General features: G+C 48.7%; 1 long non-coding RNA gene across 3 annotated transcripts; it reads left to right on the top strand.

Annotated features, from left to right (window-relative positions):
* The first annotated feature begins 3,681 nt into the window (after positions 1–3,681).
* LOC148004188 (uncharacterized) lies at positions 3,682–14,179 on the top strand. Of its 3 annotated transcripts, XR_015627330.1 has the most exons (6): positions 3,682–4,352; positions 6,532–6,690; positions 7,459–7,586; positions 11,365–11,508; positions 11,613–11,674; positions 12,496–13,480. It is a non-coding gene; the product is annotated as an uncharacterized LOC148004188 (long non-coding RNA). The 3 variants fall into 3 exon arrangements; XR_015627329.1 differs by lacking the exon at positions 11,613–11,674 and having other exon boundaries at positions 11,437–11,508; positions 12,496–14,179; XR_015627328.1 differs by lacking the exon at positions 11,613–11,674 and having other exon boundaries at positions 12,496–14,179.
* The last annotated feature ends 547 nt before the right edge of the window (positions 14,180–14,726 follow it).

The raw sequence follows: 14,726 nt of genomic DNA, 5'->3' as shown, positions 1-14,726 counted from the left end.
GAGTGTGGGATTACAGACGTACACTACCATGTGGGCTCACTAGCAGGGTTTTGCCCATGCAAGCCATTCCTCTAGGTGTCAACAAGACACACTCTACTGATCTACCCCCAGCAGAGCTATTATGCTTTTTCTGGATCCTCTTGGAAAGTGGATGGAGAGGCTGTTATAAACTGGGTGCCCAATGAGCACAGGTGGCATTCCCCAGTCTTCCCCACCAGCCTTGGTGCCATCCTTGAGCTATGGTGCAGGAATGTCAAACAGTAGAGGGCACCAGAGGCCTGTCTCTGCCGTGACAGCCTGTTTTGGTGGCATCAGGCATGCGTGGGCGAAGGTGGTGCGGCTGCTGTGGGAGGTGGTACTCCTTCGTAAACAGGGAGAGCTCAGATGGCTGCTGTGTGTTTAACTGTAGTTTCAGGCAAGTGACTGGATGAGGCCTACCTCCAGTGAGCTATGGAAAGCACCTGAGTCCAGGATTGGGAGGTGTGGGGCGCCTTGGCTTCTCAGGAGTGGGTCTTACATGAGTAGGCACTTTTTTTTCTTGCCAGCTCTGCATTTCACTGCCATGCATCAAGCCTGGGAGAGCCAGCAAGGAGCCAGGTCAAAGCATGGTGGGGCACAGTGTACCAGCAGCCGGGCTGCCTAGCCAGAGTGATGAGGCTGCCCACAGGTTTCTGCTCTCCAGTACCTTGAGTTTCACACTTCGGCCCACTTGCTGCCCGACTCCCACCTCTGCACAATGTTCTGGTTTCGGGAAGAAGGGAAGGATGAAGGTTGGAGAGGGCGGCAACTGACAGTAACGGTTTTCATGGACTGATGCTGCTGGGGGTGGGGTGATGCAGGGGTGGGGAGACGTGGGATTGAGAGTGTCGTTCTTGCTCTGCTTTGAACTGGCATTCCGGCAGCTGTATGTGATCTGCTGAGTCTGTCCTTTCCAGAACTTTGGTTTCCCTTTCTGTCAAAAGGAGCCTATGGTCAGGTGATCTGGGATTTCCCTCTGGTCCTTGTACCTCGAGGTCCATGTGTTGAGGGTCAGGAGCAGGGAGGCACTTCAGCCTTGGGGAAGGGATGGGAAGGAAGGGACAGGGAAGCTAGGGAAACAGACTCCGAGAGTTGTTAGCTGGCCTGGCTGTGCTGTTCTGTCAGGAGTCGTTCCAGCCCCTGCACCTGCCTGATTTCCCTTGGTGTTGGCATGAGGTCAGTATTGACACGTCTCCAGATCACACAAGACCAAGGTCAGGTGAAATCCATCACCTCTAGCCCTACTTGGCTCTCTAGTGAGAGAGGTTGTCAGTGGAACCAAATTTCCCACACTCCCTATCTGCCTTCACTTCCTGGCTGTAGCCCCTCTCACATGGGCTGGAGGTCTGTTCTCCAGGATGTCAGGTGTGATCTGTGGGCAGTCACCTAGGGATGGATGTGGGCATGGAACTGTTCCTTGGTGCTCAGCTGTGGGGTACTTCCTTTTTAGAATGACCTTGTTGTCCCTCCTCTAGAGTGGCCAACTCCTGAGGCTCCAACCTCTTCATAAGTCCACTCCTGGGTGGGACTGGCTAGAGATATAGGTCTTCCTCGGTCTTCCAGTCTATTTACCTTGGCTCAAGCCCTGGATGCTTGGGGATGTAGTGGGGGGAGATATTACTTCCTGGATGTCTCTAGCACTCCCCATATTCTACCCTAGAGCTCTAAAGTTCAGCAGTGTACACAGAGCTAATCCCTCACCACTGGGCTTCATGAGAGCCCTGAGTGATTCTCACATGCATGGAACCGCCTTAGAGCTCCTGAGACAGGGAGCTAGTGTTTTCCTCCTGTCCCTCACTGGAGGCCTCTTCAGTCCTTGTGAAGTGTCTTATTATACCACCAGGCCCACCCCGCATCTGGTTATATATAGAGGGCCCAGCAGGATGCAAAGCCACCAGGAATGAGACATATGGAGATGAACCAAACATAGTCCCCGTGGGGCTGGGAATTGGTGGGCATAAAACTTGTGAGTAAGTGGCCTGAACTGGCTCTAATGGAGTCAATGGAAAGGCCCTGTTTGGGGGTTGGGGAGGGTTTGGGGGCTGCAGGTTGGAACCTGACCTCTTTGAATTAGGGCTGAGACCCCCAGGTGAGAGACCCTTTGGAGGAGAGTCAGGTCATAAGTGGGCAGGTATGGGGAACAGTGGCTTCTCTGTGGCTGGATATGTTTGGAGTTAGTGGAGTGAGGGCACCGGAGTAGAGATGAAGTGGAAGACTGTGGGGGCCTTGGTCATGGAACACTTTGAAGTCCAGGCTAAAACAAGCCTGGAGGAGGCGTGGGAACAGAGAGAAGCTGTTGCCTTAGTCCAGGGAAATAGAAGGAGGAAGATGGGAAGACATGGAGATCTTCTGGGAGAGTGACAGGGAAGAGGGTGGGAAGAGCATGGGCATACTCAGGTGAGGGTCCCATGACCCTCCCTATTCACTCCCACAAAGGACTATCAACAGTGAACAAACCCACCCCTGATGATCTTTGGCAATCAGACTCAGCTGAACTTCTAAAATGGGCAGATGTTTGACTCGAAAGACCGTGCTAGTTCAACGGGGCTGAAGGAGTCAATTTTTCTTAAAAACAAAACAAAACAAAACAAAAAACAAAACAAAACAACACATTTATTGTATGTGTGCACGGTTGATGCATACTTGTATGATCCACAGGGACCACACTGAGGTAGGAGGACAACTTTCAAGAATCAGTTCTCCTCATCATTAGAGTTCTGGGAATTGGTCTCAGGTTGTCAGGCTTGGTGGCAGGCCCCTTTGCTCACTGAGCCATTTCTCTGACCCGAAACTTTTGTTTTTAAGGGTGATCTGCGTCTCACCTCTTCTATCTCTCTCTCCACCCTCGGAGTGAGTCAGAATGAGAGAAGCAATGGACGGGAGTTTCCTGTTCTTGTGAATCTGGAAATTATGACCCTACCTGGGAAAGATGTGAGACTGTTTGGAGTGCTTTGGATCCTCTGGCTGGTGGGGATTCCTTTATTCTCTGGGGCTTTCCTGTACTCCCAGCCTCATTAGGGCACAGAGGCACAGAGTAGGAACCAAAGTGGTGGGGGCGGGCTCTGTGTTGCTATGGTAGCAAACACCTGTCTTTCAGGACTGGGCTGAAGGAAGTATGGGCCAGGCAAGACATGAAAAGAGGACTGACCATTTCAACCCTCTCTCTGGGCCTCAGTTTCCCTATCTAAGCCCTGTCTTCCAATCCCAGAGGTATCCCATGCATCAGGAGAGATGATGGATTCAAAGGCAGTGTGAAGACAGGGGAGCAGAAAGTGTGACGTGGATAGAATTCTCCTTGTCTGTTCATTCACTCCGGGAGGCAGAGTGTGACAAAGCCTCCCCCAGGGGCTGTGGTCACACTGCGCTAAGTATTCAGAGTAGAGCAGTAGAAAGGCTTTATAACAAGATCTGGCCTTTGGCTGTCTTATCCCTATCTCACTCACTGCAGGGGAAGAGAAGGTGGGTCAGTAGGAACCAGTAACCTCTTGGGAGGAGGACACCTGAACTGAGGTTAGCCTCAGGGATGCTTGGGGTTTCCCTTTCTGTTTTGGGGGGAGGGGTGCAGAGTGGCCTCCCCTGTTATCTGGCAGTAATGACACATGGGTTGTTGACTTAGGCTAATGTCCCAGTCCTAAGAAGTGCAATTGGGGACATGGAGCAACTGTGGCAGCCTGTCAACAGGCCAGTGCCTGTTTATGGATATGAAGAACCTGGGTTAACCTCAGTGGATGAGCTACCTTTTGATGACATCAGCTTTCTCCATCCGTAACACAGAAACTCACTGCTTGCCAGTGTGCATTGGACAAAGTGGGCGCGATGTGTGGGCATTTCTTCCCATTGCCCCTACACCCTCAGGCTGGGTTTGACTGAGTTGATGAGATCCATTAGGTGAGCTAGCTGCCTTAGCCTTCCAGCTTCCTCTGTGACAGACTAGGGCCTGAGGCTTCCAACCTTTCCAAACAGTGCCATGAGGTGGAACCAGGAAGGGTGTCTGAGCGAGGCTTTGCTTTTGAATTAGCCATAGAGCAGCACCAGTGGGCATGGGAAAAGGGTGGAGCCTAGGAGCCAGCTTCACCCCTAATTCCTGCTGGTGTCTTTGAGCCTTTTACTCCTTCTGGGAATTTAGTGTAGTTTCCTCACTAACTGTCGACCTCCAACCCATATGATGGCTGTGGTGGGCTCTGTGGCCTCGAACTTGGCTGGGGAGTGGAAACTAGCTTGAGATATCTCAGGAAAATTAGCCTTCTTGCCCTTCACACTGGGGCCTCCATCACCAACCAAGGAACATGAGAACATCAGGTCATGCCACACCAAGCAGCAAGTGAAGGGAAGAGGTAAGTTCCAGAAACTTCTGACCCATAGACACCCTCCTGGGCTCTGCTTCAGCTGTTTCTCGTCTGTTCTGTCTTGGCCTCCGTAGTTTCAGGGGAATTCTGAGTAGGTTAGTTTCTTTCCTGGTCACCTGTAATATGAGACCTGACAGAAATAACCCCAGGGAAGAATTTATTTTGGCTCGTATTTCCAGGAGCGAGTCCTAGCAGTTCCACATAGCTTAGTGGGGCAGAAAGCAGAGTGGTTAGCCAGAGCCAGAGTGGACGTCACCTTCAAGGCCTGCTCTCCAGTCAGCTAGTCCTTACCCATGAAAGCCTCCACACCTGCACTCAGTGTCACCAACGGGGACCAAATATTTAGACATACATAGCTGTAGGGGACATTTCACATTAAATCTGTAACAACAGGTTAAAAAGCCTCTGCCTTACCCTGTGTCTTTGGTCCCCTCATGATCATCTGGTCTGCCTATCCGCTGGACTGTGGGCTCTCTGAGGGGAGGGAAGACTATGTGTCCATGCTGCCTGTGACTTCAAGGCTGCTTTAAGCCTGGATCAATGGAGGGGCACAGAGAGTTTTAGTTGCAGGCTTGAGGACTGGGCTTCAGGCTCACTGGCTCTCAGCTCTCTGGCCTTAGTGCCTCCCTTAGTGTCTGTGGTCATCCATGTGATGCTCCTCTTCACAGATGGCTGGCAGTCATCCATGTTAGTCTCTCTGCTCTCCCTTTGAAGACCCCTTGGGGGGGTTCTGTGATATATTTACTCACTATCATATATCTATATCTATATATCTATATATCTGTCCCTGACTCATCCCCTTTCAGATCTGAATGAGGATGCTTAGCCTATGAAGATGGGCAGATTTTCCTATTCTGTCACAGCACATGGAGGTAGAACCCAGAGGATTCTGGGCCTCTGACTTGCAAAGCATTGGACTGGTGACTGGATCTAGTCTGCTAGCCCATGGGGGTCAAACAATTGTTCCAGCGGTGACCCTGCTGAGTAAGATCAATAGCTCTGGGCACTATAGTGACCTATAGCAGCAAGGTGGGCACTGTTTAAGTGCAGGGTCCCACACAGATGTACTCCACCATCTCCCAACAGGCATCTCTGTAGGGGTTCAGATCTGTGAGACAAAGGATCTAGGCCAGTGGTTCTCAACCTGTGGGTCTTGACCCCTTTGGGGTAGTCATAACAGGAGCAAAATTACAGTTACGAGGTAGCAGAAGAAATAATTTTACGTCTGGGGGTCACCACAGCGTGAGGAACTGTGTTAAAGGGACAGGGCATTAGGAAGGTTGAGAGCCACTGCTCTGGAGTCACTGGTTTCACAGATTGAACCTGGTGAGTTTAATGACTCATAAATGATTTCAGGGCTCATTTCCTGCTGCCATTTGTAAATTGGCTGAGGTCAAACAATTCTTGAAGCTTAAGATTTCGGGCGTGTGTGGGTTTACGATTTGGTTTGGGAACTCTTCCCCCAACCCTCACATTGCTAGGCATCTCACTTCAGCATAGCCAGACATGTCCAATTTCTTGATGTCATAACTTGATGCCATCTACCAAGCTCCTGATCAAGAAACCCATAATGAAACTACAGAAATGGAATAAATAAAAACAAACAACCAAACAAAACCCACCGTGTGTGTGTGTGTGTGTGTGTGTGTGTGTGTGTGTATGTGTGTGTGTGGTGTGTGTGGTGTGTGTGTGTACATGTATGTGTGTGTACATACATGTGTGTACGTGTGTGTATGCATTTATATGTGTGTGTGCATGTGCATGTGTGCATGTGTAACTGAGGAGAATGGGTAACCTAAAAATAGAAACTTGGAGTTGCTTAAAGTAATTAGCTGTATTTGCTCGTATTAGATAGAAAAACTTGTCTGCAACATTAGCAAACTGAAGGATCCACAAATCTCTTGAGACCAATTCTTTGGAAATATTTTAAGGAACTATATTCATAATACAAAACCCTCAAAACAACTAAAATACCCTTTAATAGGAATATGTATACCATAGACACCATAATGACGCTATACATTAAAAATAATTACTAATGATAATATGTGCTAATGTATTGTGTTTTGCTGTAGCTGTTGGGAAAGTATAATTTAATAAGTAAAAAAATGTAGAGTGCAGAGATGTTTCTGTGTAAATTCATTTATGTAGCTTTTTTTTTTTAAAGCTTCTGCACATGGCTGGGCTGTAGCTCAGTTGGTACAGTGCTCGCCCAACAGAACAAAGCCTTGGGTTCCACAGTCACTTCATAAACTGCCGGGTGGCATATGTCTGTCAACCCAGAATTCAGGAAGATCAGAAGTCAAGGTCACACTTGAACTGTACGGTGAGTGTAAAGCCATTCCAACCTACATGAGATCCTGTCTCAACAACAGAAAAGCATTTGCATATATCTTCCAAATAGGGAGGATGCCTAGGAATCTGTTAGTGGGGTCCACTCACGTCTGCAACTCCGAGCCTCAACTTTCTCACCACACAGTGAGTCCCATGACCAGGCCCTTCATGTGGCGATGTTCCTGCAGGACCTCCTGAGGGCAGGACCCTGGCTGAGCCAGAGAGCCAGCAGGAAAGGGGATCACGGATGTTTGCAGTGGTCCCTGGGTGTGGCAGAAGGCCAAGGGTCGCTAGGGTGGGACATGTATGACCTATTGACTCTCCTTGTAAGATGGGGAGGGGGGGGAGAGGAGTCTCTCTCTTCTGAGCCTCAGCTTTCCGCACATGTTTGCAGTGACAGAGACCCCAGCACAGCCCCTGATTAGAGCTTCTGACGTTACACTGTAGGACTCTGATGGCTGGATGTGGGGACAGGAGCCTTCCACAGGCCAAGGGGCCATCTCTAGACTTCTCAGGCCTCTCGGCCTGTGTTCCTGCTGTGTAAGTCCAGAGGTCTTTTGAGGGAGGCAGCAGGAGAGGCCTGCTTCCAGGAGTGCCCTTGTCTTTCAGGCTTTGCACACTCTATTGACTGCCGAATTGCCTTCCAGGAGTGAAGCCTAGACACCTCAAATCAATTTGCTAAAAGCCAATTTCCCAAATGATCAATTCGTTGAATGACTAATTTGCCATGGGTTGAGGGTTCTTTTTTTTTACATTGCAGTTTCCCGGTGACTGTGCACAGTTCTGGTAGGACGATTCTGCATGAGTGCCGTTCCACATCCCATAGTTCACAAAGCAAGGGCAAGTGCACCCCACCCCCAGGCTGCCTGGCTCTTCTCTGCTTGGCCTGTGAGTAGAGGTTCCCTTTAAAGCACTTCCTGTCTTCTGTGTTTCCTTACAGAGTTGACCCCATGTTGGTCTTTGGATATCAGCAATGATTGTAAGTTCTTGGATGGGTGAAGGCACAGGCCTAACTAGTGACAGAACTCATGACCACACATAGAGTCAATAGAAGAAATGAAAATGAAACATTTTGAATAGCTGAGTTTATGATCTAGACCATATACATATATGTATATATGTATATACGTATATAATTGTTTGAGATAAGCTGTGCATATGTATCCATGCATGTGTATGTATATGATATATATGAGCATGTATATGTATACATGCATGCATATGTGTATGATATATATTATATATATCATGTATAGGTATAAGCATAGGCATAAATATAGGCATAAATACAGGTATAGGTAAATGGCCCCCAAAGGCTCATTTACTTGAATACTTGGTTCACCCTTGGTGGAGCTGTTTGGGAAGGATTAGAAGGCGTGGCCTTCCTTGTTGGAGGAGGTATGTCATTGGAGTTGGGCTTTGGGGTTCAAAAACTTGTGCCATTCCCAGTTAGTTCTCTCTCTCTGCTTTTGCTTGTGGATCGGATGTAACTCTCAGTTACTGATCCATTGTCATACCTGTCTGTTGCCCTGCTCGCTGCCATGGTGGTCATGGGCTTTAGCCTTCTAGAACCATGAACCTTCAAATTAAATGCTTTCTTTTATGAGTTGTGTCCATCATAGTTTTGTCACATAAATAGAAAAGTAACTAGGACAATATGTATATGGCGTCATTTGCATATGTATGAATACGCATGCCTTTACTTTTTTCGAGATAAGGTCTAATGTATCTCAGGCTAGCCTCAAACAATATGTAGCCAAGATGGCCTCTATTTCCTGAGTGCTGGGATTACAGGTATATATTACCATGCCTCGCTGTTTTTATGTGGTACTGCAGGGTGGGTAGTTTCTATCCCTGCGCTTTGTGTGTTCTAGGCGATCACTCTCACAATTGAACTACATCTCTAGTCCTTCATAGTCATACTTCTATTTATCACCATTTAAACTTAAGTTGTAATGGACACTGAAATACTGAGCATTACTAATGAGAGTCTGTTATGTAACACAATACCCAGCACAGTCAACTTATTAGGGAAAAAGTTTCTTTGGCTCATGGTTTCATAGGTTTCTTTGTACAGTTGGTAGATGGGGTTGCACTGAGTCTGTGTTGAGATGGGATGGCATGGGAGAGCTTTCTGTTCACCTCATGTCATCCAGGAGTGAGTGAGGAAGAAAGAGACCAGGATTCCACAAACCTCTTAGAAGCTACTTACTCAGTGACTAATTTCCTTCCACCAGGTACCATCCTCAAAAGCCCTGCTACCTCCCAGTAGAGTGATAGGCTGGGACCAAGCCAAGCCTTTACCACAGGGACCTTTGGGAGACATTTACACAAAGCACAGTGAGAGTAAACCTTTGGTTCGATTACCTACTCGGCTGTAGACTCTGTGGTTAGTCAGAGCCACCTGTAGTGACTCAAGGCCAGAAGCTGACACCTTGCACTATGGAAAAGATCAATTATTCTAGCTGTTGATTTCCCTGTGTCTATTGTTTATGTCTCTAAGTCTTCATCTAGAGCAGGTGGTTCAGGGAAAGCAGACACATCCCACGTGGTTTGGTGATGACGGCTGATTGTCACCAGCTTTCCCGTCTTAGTTTTCCCAATTATGTTTGTAGCTATCCACACTACATCTCCTTCGAAGGTGGCTTCACCATTGTCCTCGCCTCTTTAGGGGGCCACAGTGGAATCTTGAACAGAAAACTCTGAATTTTGGTCATGTTAGGTATTTCTCTCTCTCTCTCTCTCTCTCTCTGTGTGTGTGTGTGTGAGAGAGAGAGAGAGAGAGAGTTTGTATGTGTGTCTGTGTGTGTGAGTGTGTGTACTGTGTATGTATGTGTGTACATGTGTGTGTGTACTTATGTATGGGTAACATGGAAAGGCTAGACAGGTGTCTTCCTCTATTGTGCCCCGCCTTATTTTTTGAGGCAGCGTCTCTCACTGTACCCGGAGCTCACTGATTGAGCTAGGCTGGCTGCCCAGCCAACCCCAGAATCCTCTTGACTCTGCTTCCACAGTGCTGAGATTACAGGAAAGTTCTTCTGCACTGTTTGCTGGTTTGTTTGTTTACTGTGGGTTCTGAGGTTCGAACCCAGGTCCTCACACTTGTACGGTAAGCACTGCTGACTGAGCCATCTCCCTAAGTTAGACAATTTGACAGCTTCAGCATCATCTCCTGCAGGGTGTGGCTGAAGACACCTTCCCAACGTGCCTTCAGTGGATGGGAAAGGAGAGTCTAGGGGAAGACTGTTGTAATTCCTCAAATCTACCTTGAAACCACTCAAGGGGCTTCAAGAACATGTTTCAATGTGCATCTTTCTTCCTAAGAGAGACAGCCTAAGCCAAATTCTAGAGGAGAGACCTCCTTGGCAGAGACTCCCGTCAGGTTCTCTACCTGCTGGTTCTTCCTGGCTGGAAGCCCTGCTTCTCCTCCGACCTCACCCCAGCCTCCTCTAACCTGTAGGACTCTAAGCTCTAACCACCTGATTCCCACACTTCTGGAATGTTGTACACTATCTACTTTCTCAGGTCAAGCTGTTTATACTTTTCTATCTCCTTGCTATAGGTCATTTCTGGTCTCCACTAAAATCTTATTTTTCCCCTGTAAGCTTCCCACAGGCGACCCCACCGAATCTGCAGAGAGAGAATCTGTTTAATTCCACCTTTAAACTTACGTTTTATCTATTTTGCTTGCACGTACATAGGCATGCTCCCATCACGGGAGCATATGGAGGTCAGTGAGTTGAGTCACTTCTCTCCTTCCACCACCCTGAGGAGCGAACTCAGGTTGTCTGGCTTAGGACAAGGTGTCTTCATGTCTTGAGCCAGCTTACCAGCCTCCAAAAGTCTAACAGTAATTAGCTTGTGCTTGGTCGAGGTCTGCCCCTTTCCTGTCCTGTATTGATTCTGATTCGGAACCTGTGGCCTGTCCTGTTTACTTTGACATGCCAGCATTTAGCATCACAGCCAGCACACAGTGGGTCTCGGCATTTACCATGATGTCCAGCACGCAGTGGGTTCTCAGGAGTCACCTGTGTGTGAGTGAGGAATGGCTGACAGGAGCTGAGGGTCCACTTTGGTACAACAGTTGCTTCTTTCCTTGGCTCATTGAGTCATCCCTCAATTCTGGTCTCTGCCTCTGCTGTAGGGGCTGTACTCTGTCAATCTGTAAACATTCTGTGAGGCTTACAGAGAGCAGCCTAAGTGATAGAGTATAACATCTGTAAATTCTTGAGGCAAGAAGACAGCTCTGTGGTTGGGTAACTGGTTGGGGGGACAGCAGAGGAAGGCCAGGCCTGTTCCACTAGCAGTTTTATGAAAACCTTGGCCATTCATCTGCGCTCAGGGTTAGGGGTGGCTTAGGACCTGGCATTGTGAGTGAGCAAGGCCCTTTCTCCAGAGGTCTGCTCAGTCCCGGGCCAACTCTAGCTAACTTCTGCTGAGAAAGGGTGGCAACTGTCAAGGTGCCTCAGGGTTGGGCTTGGGCCCCTCCTGCCTGATGAGGCAACTGGGTGAGGACTGACATGGGCTTAAGCTCTGATGCTTCAGCTTCTCGCAGGACCCCGTATGGCCCTTTTAGCTCTTGCCTAGCCTGAGCTTCTGCAGAAACAGCTGGCCACACTGCTTTGCACTGCAGGCATGGGGAGATGGCTTGGTTCCTTCCTTCTAGGTATCTGCTGGACTGAATGAATGGCCAGCACGAACACTAGCTGTTTGTCTCTCCCTTGGACGTGGTTTACAGGACTGGAGAATGCTGAGAATAGCAGCGAGCTGGTTCGACACGACCTTTGCAAGACAGGGGGCTGAGCCAGAGGTAAACACTGACGCCCTGACACACCCGTCATGCTCCTCAAGGCTGGCCTTCAGTTTGGAATGTTGAACATCAATGTCTTAGGCCATATCCATTCATCCATGTAGGAGTCTGTGACAAACAGCTGACAGCTGGCCCAAGGGACAAGGAAGCAGGGCAGAAACCAGAGGTAGGGATGCTTGAGAAAGCTAGTCCCTCCTACCACACTGGCTGTGGACTCTGATGATCTATGTCCACCTCAGGCTCTACTGTGGAATTCTAGCTCTGATCTTAGATGCTACTGGCTAGGAGGGCTGTGAGGGTTTTACCAACAAGACAGAGGTGGAGCTATTTGTGGGTGGAGAATTCATGTGGTCCACAAATTTATAGGTCACAGTCTTCCAGCTCACTATGACTGAATTTGTAGATTGGGGGGGGTGCCAAAGAAGTAATTAAAATCAAGTGATGTAGTCAGGACAGGGCCTGATCTGATGGGATTAGGCTCCTTATAAAAGAGATACCAGAGATCAACCAATCAACCAATTCCTGATTGCTCTCAATCAACCAATCCATTTGCTTCTCTCCCTCTCTCTTTATCCCTCCCTCCCTCCATGAGTTCTTTCTTTTTGTGTGTGTTCAGGTATGATTGTATGTGTGCGTGTGTGTACAGAGCACAGAGGACAGTCTCCAGTGTAATTCCTCAGATGTTCTCGTTCTTCTATTTATGAGACGAAGTCTCTCATTGGCCTGGAGTTCAGCACTATAACAGTCCGGCTCGTCAGGGAACCCTGGAGATCTGCCTCTCTTTGCCTCCCCAGGGATGAGATTGTAAATGCATGCCAGGATCTTGTGTTTGTGTGCATGCACATTAGTGTGTGTGTATGTACGTGTGTGTGTGTGTGTGTGTGTGTGTGTGCCTGTGTGGTATTTTCCGAGGATGGCACTCAGATCCTTGCCTTAATGCACCTCAAGCACCTCATGTCCCAGCTCTCTCCATATGTTCTTGAACAGAGGATCCTGAAGATGGAGAAAGAAGGCAGCCCTCTCTCTACAAGCCATCAACACAATGTGCTGAGACTTTGATCTTGGATTTCCAACATCCAGAACTGTGAAGAAATCAACTTCTAAGGGCATGTGCTGGCTTCTCTCAACTTGACACAAACTACAGTCATTCATTTGTGAGGAAGGAATCTCAAATTAGGAAAACACTGCCATCAGGTTGGCTTGTGGACAAGACAGTGGGGCGTGCTCTTGACTGATGATTGATGTGGAAGGGCCCAGCTCACTGTGGATGATGCCACCCCTAGCAGGTGGTCCTAGGAGTTATAAGAAAGCAGGCTGAGCAGATCAGAAGAAATACGTAGCAAGCAGTTCTCTCCATGGCCTCTGCTTCAGTTCCTGCCTCCAGATTCCTTCCATGATTTCCCTAAGTAATGGAATTTGACCTGGGAGATGTAAGTTTAATGACCACTTTTCTCCTGGGTTTGCTTTTGGTCATGGTGTTTTGTCACAGCAGTAGAAATCGTAAGACAGAGTGCCTGTCTTGGAGATTGGGTTGGAGCAGGAGGCTCTTCACCAGGCAAAGCTAGGCAAGAAGGCTACAGAGGTCTTTCATAGTCACCTCCTGTGACCCTGGCTTCTCCTGGTCTCACACTGAAGCCTCTCTAGAATAGTCTGGCTGGTGGGGGACTCAACTTACTCCTGCCCTATATGGCTGCCACCACTTCTAGATTCCTGATTAAAAACCCACAGGGAAGAAATCCACTGAGCAGAAATACTCTGTAAGATAGAAAGCCTGGGGCTGGAGAGATGGCTCAGTGGTTAGGAGCACTGACTGCTCTTCCAGAGGCCCTGATTTCAATTCCCAGCAACAACATGGTGGCTCACAACCATCTGTAATGGGATCTGATGCCCTCTTCTGGTGTGTCTGAAGACAGCTATAGTGTACTCACATAAATATAGCAATAAATAAATCTAAAAAAAAAAAAGATAAAAAGATAGGAAGCCCAAAATTTCCTCTCACACTTTATGGGGAACTAATTACTGTCTTCAGCACCTTGGGGTCCTGTGTCCCCCCCTTTTGCATCCTGGAAATCTCATCTTTGTCATGCTAACCAGTGGCCTTTAACAGGAGAGCAGTGTCCTAGCTTGACCTTGCTGAGATAGGCGCTTTATCCCAGGTACAGCCTGTGTACCTGAGAAGGCATAACCCTCTGACCCAGCTCAGCTCTTTCCATTGAATGAACCTGGTTCCCCTTTCCTCTCTGATGAGGTGTGGTGGGCTATCCCATCCCTCACTATTCAATAGCCCTTCTTCCCTTTCTCCCCTCTGACCTTCATGCTGAGAGGCAAGTAAAACTACTAGTGCATAGACAGGAGGGATGGGATGTTGGAGAGGTGACAGGCTGGGACAGGCAGGGTGTCCCTCCTGGAGAAGGAGGCATTTCCAGGCTGCGCTGTAAGGAAGGTGGGAGGCTTTGGGCAAAACCCAAGAGGACAGGAGAAGCTATGGAGATGAGAATGGGTGTGGGGACTCAGATGAAGCCCTGCATGAGCTGTTTGGTGGGGAGGGTGTATGCCTGTGAAACCAGTTGGGAGGCCAAAGCCCAGGCACCTCCCTCCCTCAAGAATCCAGTGGTCTCTCAGGCTGTGGTTGTCTTAGCTAAATAAAGCAGTCACTGTGATTTTGAAACCACGATGGGCTTGTTCCCCTGTGATGGCAGCTAATTACGGGCTGTAATTGTCTAAACACAGGGAAGTGCTTTGTCCTGAGTAGTAATAATAGTAATAACGAGCCCAGGCTTCTCTGTTGCCTTCCCACAGTCAGCCACCAGCCATGGACACGTCTCCACACACCCTGTCCTGTTCCACAGGCCTGGCACAGGCAGAGGTGAAGCTGAGGGCACTGTCCACTCCAAAACAGACTGGTCTCGTCTGCACTGTGATGGGCAGAACCACAGAGAGACCTGGGTCAAGATCTCACCTGTAAGGCAGAGTTCCCCTCCCTCAGGGCAGTTGTGGGAAACACACCTGCACATGGAGGACATCGGATGCAGGACAACTGTTCTCCCTGTGGGCGAGCAGCCCAGCTATGGGGACTTCATTTTACCGACGGAGATAGGGAATTGCACAGAGACATAGGTGGACACAACCTCAGAGCCTGCCACTGGCACCCACTTATCCACATCCGCATGGCATGTCACCCCACTTCTGTATTTGTGACACCAGAATGGTGAGCTGCT

The sequence above is a fragment of the Rattus norvegicus genome, chromosome 8 (assembly GCF_021556685.1).
Source record: "Rattus norvegicus strain SHRSP/BbbUtx chromosome 8, alternate assembly SHRSP_T2T, whole genome shotgun sequence".
Classification (NCBI taxonomy): Eukaryota; Metazoa; Chordata; class Mammalia; order Rodentia; family Muridae; genus Rattus; species Rattus norvegicus.
Note: the sequence above shows the minus strand (reverse complement) of the source record. Positions and strands in the feature narration are given on the sequence as shown.